General features: G+C 38.4%; 1 protein-coding gene across 1 annotated transcript in view; it reads right to left on the reverse strand.

The window, feature by feature from the left end:
- LOC103209732 (catenin alpha-2) overlaps positions 1-7,319 on the reverse strand; it is a 457,184-nt gene that overhangs the window by 402,317 nt on the left and 47,548 nt on the right. The window lies entirely within an intron of this gene.

The raw sequence follows: 7,319 nt of genomic DNA on the forward strand, positions 1-7,319 counted from the left end.
ATGTGCCGTCGAGTTGGCCCCGACTCATAGCGACCCCTCCTTGGGTTTCCGAGGCAGTATCACTACGGAAGTAGGATTGCCCAACTTTCCTTCCGAGGAGTGGCTGGTGGGTTTGAACCGCCAGCCGTCTGGTTAGCAGTCAAGTGCTTTAGCCACTATGCTACCAGAGCTACACCATATATAGCTATGGCTTGTAGGCTCTTACTGAAGAAAGATCATTATAGGCTCTGCCTGATGAAAGATCTGCTCTCATCTTTCATTGAAAAACATATTCCTCTTCATTACATTTTGAATCATGATACAGTTCAAGGACTTAGGTTTTTCAGTAAAGGAAAATTTTAGGAATCAACCAGCAAGTAGGGAGAAGTTTGGATAGAGTTAGGGTTTTGAAGCTACCCCTAAGCATTTAAACACTTTGCTTTCTCTTGCCCTTTCTAGATCTATTGTTTGTAGTGGATGTAGATGGAAATATCAAACATCTAACAGTCAACTCTTTGCTCATTCATTAAGAGTATCAAAAATGTTTCAGTCCAGGTGTTATTATGTAGTTAGTCTGCCCTGGAAAAAAATGCCATTATTCTTCAAGGTTAGTAAGAATAAACAAACCTAAATCTCTGACAATGTATAATTACACATCTATCCCACATTGTTCAAATAAGAAGGAGTGCACACATGTGCAAGTGAAATTAAACTGCTTCTGAACAATCACTTCAGTACTGCTTTGTTCAGAGTTTTCTGAATACATTTAAAGGGAAAAACACCTCAGATACAAATAAATACAAGAAAATATAGGAAACAATGTATATGTTTTGAAAACAAGTGTATCTATCAAGGAGTACTCAAACAAAACTTTTGATAAAGTTATACAAACATATTTATTAATCAGAAGAGAGAGCACTAGGAAAAAATCACAATTCCTTTTTATATTAATTGTCACAATATATGTATTGTGCATACATAATTTAGTTTAGTTTGAATCTATATTGGATTTGACAGTTCGCTCATACTAAATAAAAAAATGTTATATTTAACATTACTTAGTTAAAATTAACATTACTTAGTTGCCCATGTGGCAATATGTATTAAATTACTGCCCAGGAATAATGTTGTTTATTGGTGAGTTCCTATTTTCCAGGTACACACAATGTGCCAGATACTCATCTAATACATTTACACATATTACATCATTTAACGTTTACAACAAGATTATAAAATAAGGAACCATTTATACATTTTTTTTTAAATGAAGGAATGGGCATTTATAAAAATGAAATAACTTGTCTGCAATCATAGCACATGATGGAGCTGGAATTGAATAAGAACAATTTATCTGAGGCTAAACCCTTCACACTGTCTGATACTCTCCAGAAGGATAACTATTTTGAGTAAAACAAATAAATGCATGAATTTACAAATCCTAAGAATTGGATTCAAATTTAGTTCCATTGACTCTTTCCTCATTCACTCATTCTTTTATTCTATAAACATTTGTTGAGCATCCACTATGTACCAGATCACTTGATATAAACAAGAATATGGAGAAGAAAAGCCAAGTCATTTTAAATGTTTATTAAGAGGTATATAGTGGAATAGAGATACTGAAAAGCTACAATAATAATAAAAAAAAAAACTAGATAGTCTGGAGAAAATATGTTTAACGATCCATTTAAATGAATGAATCTATCCTGAACAAAGAAGGATCAGGAACTTAGTGGGAGCTTGAACAAAGGGAGGTAATTGAACCTCAATAATCCATTGCTAGGGAAAATTGCAAAACCAACGACTTATTCATTGCAAATACCTTTTTTCAACAACACAAGGGGTGGCTATACACGTGGACTTCACAAGACAGAGTACACAGGAATCAGATTGACTACGTCTGTGGTGAGAGGTGATGGAGAAGCTCAATATCTTCAGCCAAAACAAGGCCAGGAACTGACTGTGGAACAGATCGTCACTTGCTCATATGCAAGTTCAAGTTGAAGCTGAAGACAATTAAAACAAGTCCACAAGAGGCAAAATATGACTTTGATTAGATCCCTCCTGAATTTAGAGACCATCTAAAGAATAGATTTGGTGCATTGAATACCAATGACTGTAAATCAGAGGAACTGTGGAATGACATCAAGAACATCACCCATGAAGAAAGCAAAAGGTCATTAAAAAGACAATAAGGGAAGAACAGTTCCAAATAGATGTTCAAAGAGACTCTGAAACTTGCCCTTGAACAGAGAGTCATTAAAGCAATGGACAGTGTTTCTCTGCTGTGCATAAGGTTTTCTCTGGCCAATTTTTTGAGAAGTAGATGGCTTCCTCTTTCTTCCTAGTCTGTCTCATTCTGCAGGCCACATCAAAACCTGTGCACCATGTGCAACTCTGCTGGCATTTGAAACACTGGTGGCACAGCCTCAAGCATCACAGCAACATACCACCAGAGCATGACAAACCAACAGACAAGTTTATGTCCCTTAACTGTTCAAAAATTCTCCACCCTCTCCTTACCTGGATCCCTGCCACTTGTTTGCTCTGTCCTGGATGCCCTGGCTTTCCTTTCCTTTCTCCTCCATTTTTCCTGCTGCTTGGGGGTTGGGGCCTGGGTCTCTCTCCTTACCTGGATCCCTGCCACTTGTTTGCTCTGTCCTGGATGCCCTGGCTTTCCTTTCCTTTCTCCTCCATTTTTCCTGCTGCTTGGGGGTTGGGGCCTGGGTCTCTCTCCTTACCTGGATCCCCTCTGCTGCTTGCTTGCTCTGTCCTGGATGCCATGGCTTTCCTTTTCTTTTCCCTCTGCTTTTCCTGCCTACTTTGGTATGTTATCAGAAGGGACCATTCCCTGAAGAAAGATGTCATGCCTGGTAAGGTGGAAGGTTGATGAAAGAGGGGAAGGCCCTCAATGAGATGGAGTAACACAGTGGCTATGCTGATGGGCTCAAGTATAGCGGGATCATGGAGCTGGTGTGGGACTGGTCAGTGTTTGGTTCTGCTGTGCATAGTGTTGCTATGAGTCAAAGATGACTTGATGGCACCTAACAACAACTACAACAAAGCAGATGGAAGCATTGTCAAGATAAAAGTGCTGAACAGAAGATTGCAAAGAGCAGCTCGAGAAGACAAAGTCAATTATTATAATGAAATGTGCAAAGACCTGCAGTTAGAAAACCAAAAGGGAAGAACACACTCAGCATTTCTTAGGCTAGAACTGAGGAAAAAAAAAGTATGCCTCAAATTGCAACATTGAAAGATTTCATGGGCAATATGTTGAATGATGCAGGAAACATCAAAAGAAGATGGACAGAAAACACAGTCACTATACCAAAAAGAACTGGTAGATGATCATCCATCAGGAGGTGGCATATGATCAAGAACCAATGGTATTGAAGGAAGAAGTCGAAGATGCACTGAAGGAGTTGGCAAAAAAACAAGGCTCTGGGAATTGATGGAATACCCCTTGAGATGTTTCAACAAACAGATGCTTCACTGGAGGCACTCACTCAGCTATGCCAAGAGATTTGGAAGATAGCTACCTGACCAGCTGACTGGAAAATATCCATATTTGTACCCATTCTAAAGAAAGGTGATTCCACATAATGAGGAAATTATTGAACAATATAATTGATATCACACTCAAGTTAAATCTTACTGAAGATAATTAAAAAATAGTTGCAGCAGTATATTGACAGAAAACTTCCAGAAATGCAAGCTGGATTCAGAAGAGAACGTGAAAGGAGTGATATCATCACTGATGTCAGATGGATGTTGGCTCAAAGCAAAGAACACAAGAAAGGTGTTTACTTAAGTTTATTAACTATTCAAAGGCATTTGATTATGTGGATCATAACAAATTGTGGCTAACATTGAGAAGAATGGGAATTCCAAAACACTTAATTGTACTCATGAGGAACCCACATATTAACTAGGAGACTGTTGTTTGAACAGAACAAGGGGGTACTGCATGGTTTAAAATCAGGAAGGGAGTGCATCAAGGTTGTATCCTTTCACCATATGTATTCAATCTGTATGCTGAGCAAATAATCCAAGAATCTGGACTATATGAACAAGAATGTGGCATCAGGATTGGAGGATGTCTCATTAACAACCTGAGATACACAGACAACACAGCTTTGCCTGCTGAAAGTGAGGATGACTTTGAGCGCTTACTGATAAAGACTGAAGACTACAGTCTGCAGTATCGATTGCACCTCAGTATAAAGAAAACAAAAATCTTCACAACTGGACCAATATCCAGCAGCATCACGATAGACGAAGAAAAGATTGAAGTTGTCAAACACTTCATATTACTTGGTTCTACAATCAATACCAATGTTAGCAGCAGTTGAGACATCAGAAAACATATTGCATTGGGCAAACTTGTTGCAAAAGATCTCTTTCAAGTGCTGAAGAGCAAAGATGGAGATATCTTGAAGACTAAGATGTGCCTAACCTTAGCCATGGTATTTTCAATTGCTTCATATGCATGTGAGAGCTGGACAATGAATAGGGAAGAGCAAAGAAGAGTTGATCCTTTTGAGTTGTGGTGTTGGTGAAGAATGCTGAAAGTACCATGGACTGCTAAAAGAACTAACAAATCTGTCCTGGAAGAAGTGCAGCCAGAATGCTCCTGGGAGGTGAGAATTGCCAATATTCATCTCACCTACTTTGGTCATGTTGTCAGAAGGGACCATTCCCTTCTGATAGTCATGAGATGAGGGCTATCATGCTTGGTAAAGTGGAGAGTCAACAAAAGATGAGAAAGCCCTCATCAAGATGGATTGGCACAGTGGCTGCAGCAATGTGCTCAAGTATAGTAGGAATCGTGGGGCTGACACAAGACTGGTTAGTGTTTCATTCTGTTGTACATAGGTCACTATGAGTCAGAGATAACTTGACGGCACATAACAACAACAACAACAAGGGATAATTTACTTGTCCTGCACTTGAATGCCCTGTTGAACTGAAACTAAGACCACAGAACATCCCATATAAAGTAGACCTGGAAATGTTTCACCCTAAGAAGAATGATAAACTAAGAGAGCATAGAGAATTTTTTTTTTTTTTTTAAATAGATCTTCTCAAATCTTAAAATTCAGGAAGACCAATAAATCCCAAGCAAGATACATGTAAATAACTCCAAACATACACATAGCATCATGAAATTTCCAAAAGATGAAGACAAAAATAACTTTACAAACAGAAAGAAGATAAATAGAATGAAAACAGCCTGACAGATGACTTCTAAGAGTATCAGCAGAAGCCAGAAGACAATGTAATAATAATGCATTTAGAGAGTTCAGATATCAATAAAAATTGAATGCCCAGCTAAACAGAATTTCAAGAATAAGGATAAAAAGGATAGTTCACATAAATAAAACCTGAGTTTATATGAGTTGAGCAGAAGGTAACAAATACTGAGGATAGATGTTACAGGTATCCTCAGTTTACGATGGGGTTACATTCTGATGACTCCGCTGTAAGTCGGTTCTGTTATAAATCGAATCTCTCTCTCTTTTTCTATTTTTTTTTTCCTTTAGTTTCAATACCTGCTATACAGCAGTGTTTTTAATAGTAAATTATAACATTGAACATCTGTTAGTGAACATCTGAGAATGATAACATCAGCAAATTACATGCTGCAACACTGTATGTAGTACATATTACTAATGACAAGATGCAAAAAAAAAAAAAAAAAAAAATAGATGATAGGTGCGATGTAGTAAATTACCTCGTGTGGCTTTTCTAGCCATAAGTCTTTGTAAATTTTGAGGTAGAATTTGCCATGAGCAACTGAGTAGCTCCTGATTGTTAAAGTTATTCACCTGGGGTATTTCTGTTGAGTGTAGCACCAAGTAATTTTCTGGGAAGTTCACTCTCTCAGGTGTATAGAATTCTGATGTTAGGATTGGTTAGTTTGGCTACCCTTCCAGGCTCAAAAGGAGCCCTCCTAGAGGCAGAAGGAGTCTCTCTGACTACTGACTGAGAAACACGCTCCTGAGAAACATGCATTGCTGAGAGAGAGACACAAATTGCTGAGAGAGAGACACCGAGAGACACGCACTGCTGGGAGAGAGACTGTTGGCTGAGAGAAGGCAGGCTGGGAAACAGCATGTTCCTGAACTTGAATTGTAGCCTATTGCTTCCCTAATACACCCCATAATCTGTGAGTTCTGTGTGGCCACTGCAACACATTATTGAACCCAGCAGAGAGGTGGTAGGTGCTGCGGGAGGAAGGGTCGGTGTCAGGGTTGGGGAAAGGGCTGGAGGGAGGCAGCATGTCTGGCCTTGCAGGAATAGGCCTTGGGCTGCTGATGGTGATTCTGTCTTCCTCTTGGGAGGTTAAAGGAGGTCAGAGGATGTGGCCTCCCTGCCCCTTTGGCAATAGTAAATGCAGTTCATTTTAACTCAACTGCATTGTAAGTCAGAGACTACCTGTATATAAATGACTCAAAGATGGCCTTGGTGTATTGTTTCCAGGTTGTTTCTTTTTTCAAAGCAAGCAGCAGCCTATTAGCTCAAAAAGGCCATCAGTGTCAAACTCAAAATTTTACATATCCAATCACTTTAAAATTAGGCCAAAAAAGGCAGAGTTTTAGCCACTTACAGCCTATCTGATTTGCATACCCCATTAAACAATGTAAAAATCTTGTAGACATAGATAAGATAAATCCTGTATTTATAAAGACTTCAAGCTGCTATTGCCCTTTGTAACTGTCTGACCAACAGACTCCCCATTTTACTACTATGAAACATCACTTAGACATATAAGGTATCCTCTTATATGTCTCCTGTTCCCCAGTTATTCCGTTGCTTTCTTCCCCTTCTGGGGTGTCCTATAAACTTGTCTTTGGAAAGTGAATCCTGAAAGAACATACACACAAATCTATCAAAACATCAAACCCAATACATAGTATGTTGTGCAACACTAGCATCTCATATTCATATTATCTTCTATTGATCAATACCAGAATCCCTCAAACTCACTATAATAAGCAAATACAATTGAACATATGACTACCATGGATCCTTGAAGAAGAAAACCAAATAAGAAAACACAACATATTAAAAGAAAAAACTGTAATTCATGGAAATTTTCCTAAACATAAATATAATTTATACATTATATTTTCATATATATGATGTCATATTTTTTTTTACTGACAGCATTGTACTTCAGGACAGATCTTGAAACATCCTTTGTGAGGATGAATGCCACGCCATTCCTTTTCAAACTGTCAGTCCCAGCATAGTAGATCCTATGGTTGTCTGATTCAAAATGGCCAAAAACAGTCCATTTCAGCTCACTAATGCCGAGGATATCAATCTTTATG

The sequence above is a fragment of the Orycteropus afer genome, unplaced genomic scaffold, assembly GCF_000298275.1.
Source record: "Orycteropus afer afer isolate SDZICR_OR568_19922 unplaced genomic scaffold, OryAfe1.0 scaffold00521, whole genome shotgun sequence".
NCBI lineage: Eukaryota > Metazoa > Chordata > Mammalia > Tubulidentata > Orycteropodidae > Orycteropus > Orycteropus afer.